The following is a 16635-nucleotide window of genomic DNA, read 5'->3' on the forward strand; positions in this document are numbered from 1 at the left end:
TTAATAATTCCACTATTTAAAAAAAAAGTCATTTTCTACGACATTCTCTATAGTTTTATAGATTTATTTAAAACCTATCTTATGTTTTTTTTTTTTTTTCGTTTTATGGGAACATTGTCTATATAGTTTGTAATGTATTTTCTTAATTGATATTTCACCGAGATTTATTTGTTTTATCATCTGAAAATAACAACATACCAATGTTTTTGTATAAAAAATAAAAGGTTGGGGTCAAAACTATCGTTTGCCACTTTGATCTAATGAAAGGTAGATTAAGTAAATTGATTACAAATTATAGAAGATATTTTAGTAAAATGCAAATTATATATATAGATAGGTTTTGATAAATTGATATAACAATAAAGGTGTTTTAGTAAATGATCATCCTATACAATGCAATTAATACAGTACACTAGTCTCATCCCAAGGAATTAATACCAATGGAATGGTTGGTGGTGCAGACCTTCTTGAACATTTGACAAATCACACATACATCTGAGCCCCACAATACCCCACAGAACATCCTCACCTTATATTGGGACCATCTTCTAATGATGTCTCATCATCTCCGTACTTGTTATCCCAATACAAGGTGAAGACGTTCTGTGGGGCATTGTGAGGCTTTTCCTTGTAGGGCGCAGATGTGAACTCTACACATACACTCTCTATTGCGGTGTGGATATTAGTGTAAGCAACATTGGTCGGCGGCATTCCATCACAATTATTAAACTGTTTTTAAGTCGTGGCTTAGTGAGGAGGCTGGGCGTGAAGAGAATGTGGCGGTGGTTTTGTTTGACCAAATTAATTATATATACATACAAACTTTGAATGATCTTCTTAGATTTCAGATTTTTTCAGTGGCTTGCCCTGACCTGCCGCCTGTGAATTGGGCATTGAAAGAAGAGCTAGAAGGTCTCATTTATATATTCTCCAACCTGGGAAGAATTTACTATATACTGCTGGTGGTCATGTGGAATCAATTGTTTCCATTTTTGTTTTCCATAGAATTGGAACCTTTAAGCTATTATCTGGAATGATCTCTTTTGTGAAAACAAACAAATCACAATAAAAAAAAAAATGAAAAAGAAGAAGAAAGAGAATGATTCATTTGTTGAAGAATCTAACCAACAATTTTCATTGAATTTAACGTGCCAAAATAGAAAAACGTTGACTCCTTGGAAAAAACACCCACTCAGGTCCTTGTTTGTTTTCTGATTATGACTATTGGTTGCAAATATTCTTTTACCCCTTGCCCACGACAACGTGTCAATAAAGCTCCCAAACAGTTCAAATTATTTTTTTTTTTTCCAAACAGGAAAAGATTTCCCTGTTAAAATAGTCTTGGGATTGGAAATTTGAAGGGTGGAGAATAATATAGTATTGTAATGCAGCAGAATTACTGACTGGGGGACCACTGAATTTTGCATACCTACTGTGTGTTCATCTGGGTTCACATAACACAAACACTGCTGAGATCCATGAGATCCTATGGATGGGTTGAAGTTTGTCTGCACATCTAACCTGACAGAACCTTACTGAATTTCATGTATTTCCCAATGGGTTATTATATCTGAAATTCACTTTTTTCTCTTGAACTTACCCTGTCTTTTGATACCTCCAGATGACTCCTTTTATTTAAAAATTTCAGAATTCTGGATAGGGTGTATCCTTACTTTTCCGGAAAAAAAAATGCATACCAATTGCAACAGAACTGGATCCACATGTGTCAATTTTATTTTTAATCACAAAAATAACCTTGACCTGCTTGCCTACCCTATTTACTAATTTTTATATAACAAAAATACCCTTGATTTATTTTTCTCCCCAATTTTATTGTTTATTACATGTTCATTCATCTCACACCCCATCAACGATATATTCCATTTAGCTCATTATTTGAGTGAATTTTGGGCCTATTTTTAGAATTGGGTCAATTACATAAAACCTCCTTATAATTTACGTATTTACTAAAATCTATCTTTTAGTTTGTATATTATTAAAACACCCACGAAAATGGTCATGCATGTGATCTCTTAAAATGAATGAAAATTTTAAAAGAGGCATGGATCCAGAGAATTTTGATCCAAAAATACCTCTATCAGTGGGGAGAAGGCTTTATTTCTGATAGGTTGATAAAAACTATCAGAGATATTTTTGGAATAAAAAACCCAGGACTCATGCCCTTTCGCATCTTCCACTCATTTTAAGAAATCACATGATCATTCTCAGATAAAAAAAAAAAAAGAAAATATAAATAATTTCTGACAAAAAATTAATTAAATAAAACAATAACAAATATAAGGAGTGTTTTAATGATACACAGAAAAAAAGGTAGGTTTTAATAAATATATAAAATTATAAGGAATTTCATAATAATTGAAGCATCAGAATTTGATTCAAAGGATGGAGTTGAAAGGGGTTCCTGGAGGCTGGAGGTATCACAAAAAGTCAAAAGAGAAAGTACAAAAAGTAGTGGGATATTCTAAATAATAACCCTTATTTTTTTAAAACCCCCTTTCAATTTATTTGTGTTGGACCTGTGGCCCAACCCGCAGAGCTATTTTCCTGGGAAGAAAGAGGACAAACAAATCTGGAACTTTATGACGGCAAGGCTTTTTGAAAAGGGAAAATCTATGACACGAAAAAGATATGGTATCTTATTGGCTACGATGTTTTTTATTCCAATTTCTTGATCAACTGTTTTTTGAATATCATATCTTTTCTATATCATAGTCGACCCGATTGAAAAACAACCGTAATAGCTCAATATCTTTTTGTTTAACCTTTTCCCCTTTTCAAAAGCTTTTTATTTCCCTTGGAAGAAAGAGTGGAACCAAATTGTGGAAGTCCATGACGGCAAGGCTGTTTGAGAACAACCATAAAAGCCCAACTCCTTTTTTTGTTCTCTTGTTCTTGTTTTGTAGTAGTAGTAGTAGGCCCTTGGTATCCATGAAGGTGGTTTCAAGGTAGTTCAAAATATTCATGATACATGGTAGATGCAGACAAAAATAAGATGGTAAAAAGTGCCAAAACCAGCAGGGTCGACTCTAGCCACTTCATGTTCATTGCTGACTTTATTTACTATCCTCTTTCTCTCTCTCTCTACTTTTTCGATTGAAAACGTGGAATTGCAACTACATCCGTGGGTTGATTCAAGATTCCTTCATGGAGAGGTATGTATTATATACGTGCACGATAAATCTGGGAATTTGCAGTTGACCTCTTTCCGATTAGTGATGGTTATCCAGTTTGTTGCATGATTTACAGTTTGATAACTTTGTGATATGGACTGGTATTGGAGGAGCTAGAACTTAGATTTAGAATACTTGAGAAATTATGTTCCCAATGTACAGTTGTAATATCATTTGGGTAGGTGTGGATGGGTTTTTTGTGGATCTATTATTCACATCTGCCCACAACATACTACAGCTATGCATTGGGAATATCTCCCCATGAATGATAATATGCATAGTTTTCAATAGAACCACACACCTCCTAAATTGTAGTTCTCAACTCTTACAATTTTGTGGTTTTTTGAATTTCTAAAATAAGAAATTAAATATGGGGTAGGGGTGTTCATGGTTCGGTTAATTGAATCGTGGGGTTTTTCTTTGATTTGAACCAGTATTATCGGTTTTTGAAAAACCGATAGCTGAAACCAAACCGAAGCTAGTCGGTTAACCGATCGATTCGATTAACCGATTTTTCGATTTAGTTTCAGTCGATTTTTTTGGTCGATTCAGTTTTTCATTTATTTATTTATTTTGGTCACCCCTATCACCCACAACTAATTCAGTTGAGAAACCGGTCAAATGTAATGTGGACATCTTTTTAACACTAGATCATGCATCTCAGGTACCCAGGTTTCCTACATACTTTCTCTACCTGCACCCTACCCACAATGCATCACAACCACACATCTCATGGTGATGTGTGGCTGCAATTCAAGGCGAGTAGAGAGTAATGGGTAAGAACTTTGGGTTGGCATCTCATAGGTCTCTAGTAATTCTCTACTAATTAATATTGTAAGACTTGAATCAAACCAAAAACTAGAATGCTTAACAAGCACAGTTTTTCAAGTTAACTAGTAAATGTGCATGTGCTTTATATGTGATAATTTTTTATGATAATGATGATAGTAGATAAAATATTTTCAAATTTTCTACAACATTTTTATGTTTCTATTTCTATAAAAATTATTCTTATTTATCACACTTTTTTTTATTTAATACGATGAATATATAATATTAGAGATGTGCCCAAATGTTTTCTACAATTTTTTGGCATTTTTTGTACTTTTGTGTATTTTCATTTTTTCATTTTTATTATTTCTTAATTATGACATCAAGGATTTACACATTTGACCCAAAAGTTTGAATTGTTGATTCACTATGAAACAAAAAAACAACTCTGTTTTGGTAAATTTGTATTTTATTTCTATCATCAATAAGAACAATTGTTCTTTATCACATTTGTTTTTTAATGTGTTTAATTAATATAAGATTCAATGAAAGAATATGAGTTAACCCTATATTTAAAACTTAATGAGAGAGTTGAATGAGGAAAAATGTAGTAGTTCAAATTACATTTTGTACCCACAATTAGAAAGAGAGAGAGCACAAATCAATGAATGTTAATGAGAGTTAATTCCTTAAATATAAGACCTAATGAGAAGGATTTAAATGAGGAAAAAAAGTTATTCAAATTACATTTTTGTCCTTACAACGAGAGGGGGACCAAATTCTTGAAATAGAGTAGTTTAGATAGGCAAAGTTTCCACACTCTCATTCACACTTTAAATGTCTTAAATTAGTGATTAAATGTAAAGATTAGAATACTTAGACACTTATCTTTAACAATAATTAACATTATATAATACTATTAAAATATTCTGATTTAATGCCTTCGAATGAAACCAAGACAATAACTGACATCAAATAGTAAAGATGCCTATCAATTTTCTCATCATTTAAATTAGTATTAATTTAATGTTGTATTTATGACATTTTATTTATTACATTAGAAATTTTATTTAATATAAAAAGCTAAGTACAAGTATTAATATGACATTAAATGTCCACTAATGTTAAAATAAATGAATCAATTAATTTGGTTGTCTCATTTCTAACCAAAATATTTTATATTATTATTAATTATCACTCAATTTTAACTTTATATTAATCTGATATTCTATGAAAAGATTCATCATGGATGCATTTGTAAAAAGTATAAACTATTGGAGTTCTCCATATATCTTTTGATTTCTAATATTATTGATAAAATAAAACAATTAACTCAAATATCTATCTATCTATCTATAGCAAGACGGTCCATGTCACCATGCCTCACCTTACTCCAAACTCCCCTTCCTAATTTTCTATTTTTTTTATTTTTTTATATTTTTAATTCCACATAATTACCCATTAAACCAATACGGAAATAACATACGCTTAACTATTTCTAACAACTATAATGAAAGAGGGATTTGCTTTTCTAATGTTTAGCCAAATGGTATCACTTTCCCCCACTTTTTATCTACATCTATCTAAAGTCAATTTCAATTAAAAGTATTCACAATTGATTTTTTTTACCCCAAACATTACTCCGGGTGGAGGGGAGGCCACCTTAAGATTTTATTAACCATTTTCCAAAAGGAGAAATAAGGATAAAAACAAGGGAGGACATATCCCGCCTTGCCCCATACCCAGAATACAACTTACTCTCCCTAAGACTCTCAACCCATCCCATAAATACATAAGAAAAAAAAAAGAAAAGCAAGAGAGAGGCAAAACATACCAAGGAAAAAATATTCACAATTATCTAAATATTATAATGAAATTATATACCAAATTTAAAATATTTATTCAAAACACAAAAATTAATTATAATAGATTTTATATTCATATTATTAATAATTCTATATTTTTATAAAATTCATCATGAAATTATGTAGTAACAATATAAATTATAATTTTATAAATTATTCAAATTAAATGTTATTCAAACAATAGAATTTAACAATAAAAAATAAAACACTTTAAATATTTCAAAAACTAAATATCTTAAATAAAAAACATTAAAATATCTAAATAATAATATAATAAAATATTTTAAATTACATAATAACTTTTAAAATAAATAAAATTTTTTAAATATTTTAGATATTATTTAAATATTTAAATAACAAAATGTTTAACATGACTAAATTTTAAATAGTTAAAATAACGAAATTATGTAATAAATTTAAAAAAAATCATAAAAGTAGAAAAATAATTATAATATATTTCATAATGTTCATATTAATAATAATTTAATATTTTACAAAATTAATAACGAATTATGTAATAATAGTACTAATTATAATTTTATGGATTATTGAATTCAATAAATAATTAATATCTTAAAATTTAAATAACAATATTATTTAAATAATTAAATACTATTGTAAATAACTAATTTCACTTATATCAATTAATAAATATAGAAAATAACTTTCAAAAAATTAATATTTATTGGTAATAAATTTTCAATAATAGTGTATATTCATTGTATATTATATATACTAAAATTAATATTTATTTTATTTTTTGATAAATATGTTTTTAATAATTATTTATAGATCTATTTTTGTTTTGTCATTTAACAGAAAATTGCCAATAATTATTGGAGATTAAACAACTATTATTTAACTTTTAAAATTTAATTTGTTGTATTTTTGTTATAAATTTATTTTTAGTAATTATGTATTTTTATAATTTACTGGTTAATATTTATTAGAGATTAAACTATTATTTGATATTACACTATTTATTGACTAATTTAATATATTCTCAGTATTAATTGTATTTTTGTGATTACTGTATTTTTATTAGATATCTATTGTATTTCTATTATAAAATTATTTTCAATAGTTGTGTATTTTTGCTATAAATTTTCAATAATTATTGGAGATTAAACTATTGTTATTTATTACAGATTAGACTATTAATTTAGTTGAAATTAGGAGTGTTCAACTTCAAGGATCAGTTCAGTTCAGTTGCAGGTTGCTTTGCAAACCAAATCGACCTTTTCAGGTCGGAAGTTTGTCACTCGAAACCGACTGACCATTAGCGAAAACCCACCAACTTCGGGTTGTATCGATTTGGGTCCATTTTCCGTTTAGTTTGTTTGTTCAAAAGATTTAAAATTAAAAATTAAATTTAAATTTAATTAGTTACAGTGGTATTATTAAAAAATAAATTTATGATATAAAATATTTTCCCACTTTCTTGTATTAAAAAAATTATATTTAAAATATAATATATATATATATATATATGGTTGGTTCTATTCAGTTTTGGTCAATTTACAAATGGCCAAACTGAAACTGACCTAACTTGGTCGGGTTGAAAAATTGTTGAACCAAAGTCGGTTAGAAATACTAGAAAACCGACCAACTTTGGTTGAGTTCGATCGAATTGGTTATTAAAAAGTTAAAATATAAAATAATTATATACTCTTATGTATTTCTATTGTTTAGCTTTTCCTTAACAAAACCCATCCATCGCATGAGTTTCCTTGCTCCATTACCCCCACTTGCATTCTCCTTGACTCTCTCTCCTCTCCCCTTCTCACCACTCCTAAGGTATCATGTTACCCCACACCCCATTCAATTCCTAAAATCTCTCCCACAATCTATATCCACTCACTCTCATTTAAAATATTCATATTAATTAATAAATAGTTAAATACGGTATTCAAAGTGTATTAAATAGTGTTATTATCAAAAGTTAATAAGTATGGTTAGTAAATTACCAAAAATTAATAAATGTTGTTATTAATTAACTCATCATGACTTTTTAAAGTATTTTGGGTCAATATTGTTATATTCATGTTAATTAACAATATTTTATAGAAAAATTGAGAATTATATTTAACAATTATCAAAAAGTACAAAATGTTAGGTATTGTTATTATTATAGTTAATAACCGAATGCCAATGGGGGAACAAAATATTATAATGTTGGAAAATGAAATTATTAATTAATTTATATTGGAAAATAAAAGATAAATTAGTGTAATTTTGTTAGTAAACTATCTAATAAAAATAAATATTTAATAATAATTTAAAATAATTTTTAATAAACCTCCATAATTACACAAGTTTAATAAAATTTTCAAAAATTTTCATAAAACTACATTTTCGTAAAGTAACATTTTGGAAATTTTAGGAAAATTGATTACATTTGGTTGATTTTGGAAAACTATTGAAAAAATATATAATACTCATTGTAAATTATTGAAAATTATTAAAGATAAATGTGTATGGGAAAGGGAAAACAGTAATTTGAATCAATAATTAAACAAACTAAGATAAATTAGTATAATATTGGAAAAAAGGAAATTCTTGATTGGTTTATATTAGAAAATATAAGACAAATTAGTGTAATTATGTAAGTAAACCATTCAAAAAGAAAATAAATTTAATAACAATTTAAAAATAAATTTTTAAAATTACACAAATGTAATAAAATTTTCATAAAATTACATTTTTTAAAATTAAAGACAATTTAGTGTACTTTTAGAAATTTACCATGTGCTTGATACTTAGTATATATCCTTTTGAACATTTTTGTCATCAAATTGAATATTGGGTTGATGGGGAGTGGGTGCCTTGCCTTGAACCCCACCCGACACCAAGGATGGGATGGGGAAGATTTGAGAATTCCTCATCCTTGTTGAGGAGTGGGTGTCTTGCCCTGAACTCACCCGATACCGAGGACATGGCAAGGAAATTCGAGGAATCCCTATCCCGCTAACGAGGAGTGGGTGCCTTGCCCTGAACCCTCCTAACACTGGGGACGGGGCGGAGATGGGGTAGAGTGTCTTGGCTATGCAACGAGGACAGTGATGAGGTGCCCTGCCTAGAACCCACCCCATTGCCATTCTTATATAATTGTTAATTCTTAGTGAAATTAATAAAAATGTTAGCTTTTGTAATTATTTTTATTTATTTAAAGTCAATCAAAGTTTCATTTAAAAATAATAAAAAATATTAAAATTACCACAAATGATTAATAAAAGTAAATTTATTAAAAAAATGTTCATATTAAATTAACAACAATTATTTTCTATAAATCAATATTAAATGAGAATACAATTATTAAAATTTTAAATATTAACAATAACTTTGAATACTTTTAGTTAATTAATAGCAAATTTTGATTATTAATTTATCAATTAATTAATAGTAAATAAAATTATTCAATCTTTCAAAATTTCCTGTGCATCGCATGGGTCCCTACTAGTAATATATATATAAAGCAAGGTTGTCCTTGCCACATGGCCTCTCCTTTGTCCAAACCCCCCTTCATGCATTCTTAATTCTCTCTCCCTTCCCATTCCTACCTCTCCCATTAATCCAAGTCAATAGATTCTCCGTATCACATGGCCTCTCCTTTCTCTAAACCCCCTTTTTGCATTCTCCTTAGTTCTTTCTCCCTTTCCATTCCAATCACCCCCATTAAGCCCTATCTATAGATTCTCCCTCTCTATTAATCTCTCTCTCCCCAATTAGTAATGTATCATATTACCCCACTCTACAATTAATTCTAAAATCTCTCTCACCTAAAATATTTATATCTACTCTCTTTTCCTAAAATTTTTCTCACCTAAGACATCTCCTCTAAACATCAACCTTTGACTTAATGTAACTAAAGTAAACCTGCAATCTCTTAAAACAAAAGAAACAAATTTCTCCCAATAACATTCAAACCAGTACCCTTACAACAGTCATCCACATCGGCACTCTCCCTTATTTATCTTTTATCTCTTTTCTTTAATTTTTGATTTTTATGTTTTTTTTTTCTAATTTATTTATTTTTTTAAATTGTTTGAAATGAGGGGGTTTCCTCCATCTTCACTACCCCTTCAATTCTCGTCCAAAACTGAAACATCTTCCAAAAATGCTAAGTCTATTAGTTCAATACCATCTTTCACCCATCATTTCTTTACTATTTTCACCCATAAAGACATGAACTAAGGTTTTTGTGTTCAAGCTATCGGTTTATACCATGTTTAAGCTATTAGTTAAATTCTATTTTTCTCAAGCTATAGAAATGAAACTAGTATAAACTCATTGGTTTAAGCTTACTCTTATTTGAATTTGTTTATGAGATATCTAAATTTCATTAATTTAACCAATCTTGCATAATCCATTGCAGTTTTTATCATGTTCATGATCCCATCGCATCTTCTTCTTCTCACATTCATTTTCATTGTTACTTTGGCATAGGTTTTGGATGAAACTGGAATGAAGTCCTTTGTAAGATTATTGTTTCTTACTCTGTTCTTATCGTTTTTTCAAAGTTGAGAACCTTTTTTTTTTTTGGCAGTGTCTGAATGAAAGATTAATAATTTCGTTGCTATCGGTTTTATTTAAACGAAATGGAGATGTTTGCACTACGTACCAAAGCATTCTCCGTTACTCGGGTCAAAAGATGACCTCCGATTAATATAAGCATTGATTGGGCCACCAAAGAGGAAGTGAAGAGAAGCAGCCAAGGTAGATACAACAAGGGCCTTAATGGGTTTGAGAGAGTATGACAGAAGTTCTGGAGGGTGATGTCAATGAAGAAATGTGAGGTCCAACAATGAGGAATAAGCTTGGGCTTCTAGTATCTCAGGAAACATGATCTATGGTACTGGTGCTATAAGCTTCTGGGAGGCCAACATTCACAGCTCTATGACTCTCTCTGTTTGTAGTCTGTAGAGGTGAAAAACAAAGTCCAAGAGGTTTCTCTTAATTTGGCTTACAATATAAGCAGCAAGGTCGTCAGGAGGTATATGAAAATTATAATTATGACCCTCTTGACATATAAGAAATTGCAGATATGCATGTCATTAATCTTTCACGTTGTAGATTTTCTTCCATAATTTTCTTTGAGTTTGAAACTACAAATATTTATCTGTTTTTCATTCTTTTGAGAGCACAAAGGACATATAATTTCCAATACAGCACCAAATTCGGCTTTTGATGGTGCACGATCTAATAGTTCCTTGTTGGAGGATAATTCGGATGCCGGATTAGATAGGTTGTTTGGTCGAACTATAAGGAGAGGGAGAAAAGATCAGAGTACCTGAGCTACTTTACCTGGTGTTGGCACTCCGATGCTTAAGTTAGCGAATTAGAGTTTTCTAAGAGATAGCTAGAGAGTTTGAGTGCTAAATCGTGCATACATTTTCCGTGAATGGGGATGCCTTTATATAGGTTAGCTACTGTGAGACTCACAAAGCACGTCTAAGATCTCCGACATGTTTGGTTCGGAGGTGGTTTTACACTCAGAAATGGACTTGCATAAGCGGGTAGTGTCTATCTAGTCCCATCCGAAGCGGGCGGAGTGATAACCAGCTCTTCCAACGTGGCATCATGATCCGGGGAAGTCGGAGATGATAACCCACTGAACAAGGAGGTCACCCAATACGTCAGGCAGGTTGCTAGCTGAACTTGGGCCAGGTCACCTCTTACACCAACCTGAAGTCTTACTGGGCTGTTTGCAGTTCAGTCTGTCGAGGTCATCAGAGCGGGTGCAAGATGTCTGAGGCGCTCCCAAAGTCTGCTTATGTGGTGCTGAGATGTCGAAACTGCTTTGAGGTACCACGTATCATCACATCACTAGAGGATCAAATTGCCCTTCGTCAGCTTCTAAGGAATGGATACCTTATTATGCAATTTTTTGTCTATCAATTCCACCATTATAATGCAAAATCATACCATTCTAAAGTTGGTAGCTATTCATATCCATATCGCTCAACCTTACACTATTATCTAAAACTTTCTCTAGAACACAAAGCATTTAAGATCCTTGAATGGATGCTTGATGTATATATCATTGTAACTTGGTGATTTTTTATTATCTATTGTTGGGTTTATTTGTGAACTAAAACTAGTATTGTTTTGATTTTTCTAGGTCTATTCCTACAAATTCAGATTTGCTCTTGACAGAGCACGTCTCACATTAACCTCACAACACGTTTTAGTTATGCATTGGGAACATCTCCCCATGAATAAAAATTTACAAGTACATGATATGTTTCAGATGCACAATTGAAACATGCTGTGAGGTTGGTTTAATGTGTACTAGAACAGTGAATCCATTTTTCAACCAAGCCTGTGCGATTCACAAGGCCCTACTAGTATTATATATAAAAAAGGAGGGGTTCCAGATTAGTAATTCAGCCAATTTGGACCCAAGGTGGGTCAACAATTCAACTATATGGACATATGACATCATAGATCATAGACTAAAATATAAAAAACATGTAAACATGCAAAAAATACAAAAATTACAGAAAAATTAGCCATTGGGGCTGTAATTGAGTTAAAGTTGGATTGGATCTAGGGGTGCAACTTGGGTGAATTTGATCGGGTTAGGCTTTTGTCAAACTTGTGGGATTGATCAGAAGGGCCAAGCTCAAAGCAATGTAAAATGCTAACTTGGAACAACCTAACTGGCTCTAGCCACATTCAAAGTCGATTCCAAATCCAATATTTCAATTTTATATCAGTTTTGGATTTGAAGTTTCAATAATAAATTTATATAAATATAAAACATTAAATTTATTAATTATAACCTTTATGCAATTATATGATATCATACATATATACATGCATTATAAACCTACATAAAACAAATGACATTATATATTCATCATACTAAACATAAATGGTTTTGTTATTAATTAATGATAAAAATGGCTAAAAACACAAAAAAAAAATACAAAAGGGTATTTAATATCTGACCTGTTGTCATTTGACTGGGTCAAAAGGTTCAATCAATGTTTCAAATGGATCAATAGGCCATTCACTACTAGTCAAGTTCAAAAAAAAAAATGCTATCTAAGCCTAATTAATTTTAAGAAGAAAGGTACTTTTCTTATATTTTCTGTCTTCCCCTCTGAAACAGCATATATATAGGACTCGTTTAATTTGTCAATTTCATGTAACAAAACTTGTACATGGCACAAGTCCCCACTAGCAATAGCATGTTTCTTAAGTTTCAACATAGTAATGGGTCAATAGTTTAAGCTTTATCACAAGAAAATATCTTACCTTAGAACGTACTACTTTGACTGTCTGTGTTAGTTAACCAGTCTATTAATTCCCGTGTTTGCTTTGAATAGAAAACTTGACCAAACCCAGTAGAAAAAGAAATAGGAAGAAACGCCAAGCATGTGATATGAGTACATTGTTTGTTCATGTGATCCTGAAAGCATTAATTCATGCAATGAATTATGCTCTCTTTTTCTTCATTTGGGGGGTGAAAACGTTGATCCTACCCAAGGCCCTACTTTCACCCATGTTTTGCAAATCGGATTGGACCGACAACTGAACGCCCTCGCCCTACTGCAATCTTTAGATTACTAAATTCTTCGATCTTAGAGCAATTGGACTAATATTCCATTTGGAAAGAGTGTAAATACAAAGTTTAAAAATATTGTATGTAAGTTTTTGCACAAGGTTTAGAAATATTATATATAAATAAGGTTTTATACCATATATATTTGTATTTTTACTCATTAAGTTATACCATAAAATGTACCCTCATTCATGTAGTTAATGACTTGTATCCGTATTTTGTTTAGGTTTTATTTATTTATTTTAAATCAGTTCAGAGAAATTAGTTTAAGGCCCGACTACCTTTTGAATCAGTGTCTAACCTAATACAATCTCTGGAGAAGCGTATCAAGAAGCCATCAACACTATACATCAATACTTTGAACCTTAGACCCACTTTTTCTGTGTTGTTCTTTTAAGCCAAATGCCCAGTCATTCATTAGCTGGGCAGCTCGGTAGGTGCATCATTTAACAGAGCTTGCTTAGTCACCAATTGTGCGACCTTATTTCCTTATAATAACTAAAGTACTAAACAGTGAGAGAATATTCTCATTAAAACCCACTTGCGAGAATAGTAAGTGTTAAGCTCGACAAGGAGGATTAATTCTTTCAAAATTTTGTCACACCAGTATCTGTATCGTATCGGTGGATCGTTGATACATAAAATAAAATAAGGCTGTTTTGGGGTTTTAGCCTTTTTCAGGGGTAGACAGGATTAAGACCTATCTCTAACATTTTTTTGAAACAAAAACTATAAAAAAATAGGTGATGCAAGGTTCAAAGTACGATACACCCTATTCCACATTTAACTTTTTTTTTTTTCTTTTTCCCATTAGTAATTTCATTCAATTACATGAATAACGATTACAACAACTTCCATTTGTTAGGTTGCATGCATGAGGCATCTGATCTGTATAATCACTAAAAATCACCCTTGATTATTAATATATTATTTTTGAATGAATTCCTTATCAGAATTTGGTCATGTTTTGAATGGTTGATTTATTGGTTTTATTGGCTCTTTCATAGAAAAATCACAAGTAGCCTTTAGACTAAATTTTATCATGCGTTCACACGTGTTCATATTTGTATACCAATCAACTTCAAAAGTAATCTCAATCATGTGTTTTATTAACTTTTCAAAGGCAAACAGGGAAAAGTTCTATTAAATCTCTTGGTTTGCGTTAAATTTGACACCACCCAACAGAATTGGAACTGCCAATTTTCACACCGTCTATTTTTAGTAAAGTAATGTCAAGGTTCAAAATATCGATACGTATCAATAATATGAAGTTCATCTGATTTGAACTTTAACAGCTAGCCTGATGGGGATGCCATTCTGTTTCATCATCCCAAAATTCAAAAACCCCAAACCCCTAGTATTTTGTTGTATCTATAAATTTTTTTTGGTGTATTGTATTGACATTTTAATTTTTATAAAATATGAATAATTGTGAGAAGTTTTTGTTAATCAATGCCATAAAAGAAACTGGTATCTAGAAATCTAACTGCTTCACTAATAAATAGAATAATAGGAAAATAATAATATGAGAACATGACATACATCTCCCTGTAAATTTAACATACAAGTACGATATAAATACTATACTCAAGGTTCAAAGTATTGATACGCTAGCATTATCATATTGGTACTTAGAATCACACAAAATACTTTTTTTAATTTTTTTCTTTCAAATTTTAGTTTTTTAGGAAGCTAAAAATAAGTTTTTTTATTAAAAAAAGATAAATTCCCGAAATACCTGTAAAATGTGTTTCAGGATGCATTATTTTCAAAACATATATTTGTTTCTATTTACACATTTTTCACTTTCAGGAGATCCCGGTTTGAGTGAATAATAAGTGTCGGCCAAGTATATATGAAAATGTACATATATTTGTTTAATTAGGATCCAACCTGTGCTTTACCCGAATCATAAATGGATCGAGTATATATCCGACCCGTTCAAGCCCTATGAATGGATATGGTGAGAGGAACACGAAGATGGCCTTTGCTCAAACCAGAAGATTTCGGAGGTTGTGGGTCCTACAACAGCTTGGAAGGTGGAGCAGGGCAACATCTAGAAAAGGTTGTTCCAGTTTGTCCCTTTGGGACTTGGGTGACCAGAATTGTCTCATTGGCGTGTGTGTGGCCACCGGTTTTTAACTTTTGGCATGGAACCATGGGCCAAAACCTACAACACACCGAATCTCTAATACGTTCACATCGTTGCATGATTGCTCAAATTATTGTAACTACGAGGCCCACGACCCATGTACCTATGGATTGTTCACTTCATTTTAACAGGGCCCACGCGGATTCTTTTGTCTGTGTTCTACTCTTGCGTGTAGAAGAGTCTATGGTTGGAAATAAAACTTGGAAACTTGGGGATTCCGATCTCTCTATATACTTAAAACTCAACTGTCCATAACAGATTCCTCGTATTGCTTCTCAACTCTTTCATAATTTGTTTTTCTTAAATAATAAATAGATATAGGGTTATTTAAATTCACCCACATATAAGGGGTGTCAATTGGCTGGATTTGGTCCAATGTGAGTCCATTGGATCAGGCTCAATCCAATCCAATAAATGTTTTGAATCAATTTGGAGCGGTTCAATTTAATGTTTGGACTCTCCAATCTGTTTAAATTCATTTTAATTTAGATTGGTTTCAATCCAAATCCAGTCCATTGATACATATATTCTTTATCTTATATTAATAGATCAAATATTGGCTTAATCCAACCCAATCCAATATAAATTTGTTACAGATGGATCAGGTCCAATCCAATCTAATAAATATTTTGGACTGGATTGATCCAATCCAATATGTCTTGTTAGTCCATCCAATTCATCCAAATTGATTTTACACTGGATGGGATCCAATCCAAAAACGGTCCGTTGACACCCTTACCCACAATCAATTAAATATGGAACTATTTTTTGTTTGAATACGAAAAGCTTTAGAATGTCGATCATTTTTCGTCACGTTATATCAGAAATCCCGTGCATTGCACGGGTCTCAATTAGTTTAATTATAAAACTGAATGTGACACGGACATCTTTTTAACACCAGTCAGTGCATAGCACGGGTCTCTTCTAATCTATATGCTTAAAATGGTGTCGTCCACGTCTGACTCTTCATATTGCTTCTCAACTCCCTTATAATTTTGTGATTTTTTTTGAATTTTTAAAAATAAAAAAATTTAAATGTTGGGCTTTTAAGCTGATCCACAACCAATTAAGTAAATGAATGTAATA

The sequence above is a fragment of the Nelumbo nucifera genome, chromosome 8, assembly GCF_055504915.1.
Source record: "Nelumbo nucifera cultivar China Antique chromosome 8, China Antique-T2T, whole genome shotgun sequence".
In the NCBI taxonomy this organism is placed as follows: domain Eukaryota; kingdom Viridiplantae; phylum Streptophyta; class Magnoliopsida; order Proteales; family Nelumbonaceae; genus Nelumbo; species Nelumbo nucifera.